The sequence below is a fragment of the Triticum dicoccoides genome, chromosome 5B, assembly GCF_002162155.2.
Source record: "Triticum dicoccoides isolate Atlit2015 ecotype Zavitan chromosome 5B, WEW_v2.0, whole genome shotgun sequence".
NCBI lineage: Eukaryota > Viridiplantae > Streptophyta > Magnoliopsida > Poales > Poaceae > Triticum > Triticum dicoccoides.
The window spans coordinates 57,963,794-57,964,957 of record NC_041389.1 but is presented as its reverse complement, the minus strand read 5'-3'; the positions used below and the strand labels follow the sequence as shown (position 1 = coordinate 57,964,957).

At 51.2% G+C, this 1,164-nt stretch overlaps 1 pseudogene; it reads left to right on the top strand.

Moving 5' to 3' along the window:
• Positions 1-920: 920 nt before the first annotated feature.
• The window catches only part of LOC119305852, a 5,235-nt pseudogene continuing 4,991 nt past the window's right edge, over positions 921-1,164 (top strand).

The following is a 1,164-nucleotide window of genomic DNA, read 5'->3' as shown; positions in this document are numbered from 1 at the left end:
GTAATAGACATCACGCACCACCGCGTCCCTGACTACACGATGCTTACTTGCACCAATGGCACCACAACGGCTACGTCGACATCTTCATCCCTGACCCGACATCGACCACGGTGTCCCTCGCATGGCTACACTGGCCCAAACTCTCGGCTACCTCGACATCGACACAAAGGGCTATCGTCTTGCTTGAGCAACTCGTCGCTTTTCCTCTGTAGTCAACACGTCCGCGGCGTGACACCGTCCATGACACTCCCGCTACGACTGCACGGGGGAGGAGGCGGGAGGGGGGGATGTCGGCTTGCCGGCTTCTATTCTCTGAAGTCTGAAGTTTGATCGTCCGCGACACTCCTGTTATTCGCAACGCTACTACTGCGACTATGCGGGAAGAAGTTAGAGATTGCACTGGATTAGATAGGAATTATTTTCATCTTATCTCTATGAGACATCTTGCTGTCCCATGTCTTGTATTTTGGAATATGCTCACCTACACTAATTCTATCCCTTTCTGATCCTTTTTCAGAAAGAAAGACATGGATGGATCTAGTCGCTAATGTCAGCCACCTACTTCCTCTGTTTCAAAATATAGTGCTTCCTCTATTTCCGTGCTTCAAGTTTGACCATAAATTTAACCAATGAGACCCACTGCGGTAGGAACAAAAGTTATACCAGTGAATTCCTATTCAAAAGGAGTTTTCAATTATGTAATTTTTCCTTCCGCCGCAGTCGGTCTTGTTGGTTAAATTTATGGTCAAAATTGGACCTCAGAAACTCGGGCGCACTATATTTTGGAATGAAGGGAGTAGACCTCGATCCGATCGATCTACACATCAAAGTACGATCTAATTAGCTAGGGCATCTACAGCTTAGCTAGTTAAGGATAGTACGCACATTGCACAGCTCCGTACGGCCGGACGAACGAACTAATGGCGACGCCGCACGCTGTGGTGGTGCCGCACCCGAGCTCCGGTAACATCAACCCGGCGCTCCAGCTGGCCATGCTGCTGCACCACCATGGCGTCTACATCACCTTCGTCAACACCAAGCACAACCATCGCGTCATGGAGGCCACGGAGGGCGCCGCCGCAGTGCGTGCCCACGAGGGGTTCCGGTTCGAGGCGATCCCGGACGGGCTGGTGGAAGCTGACCGGGACCACTGTTTTGGTAATC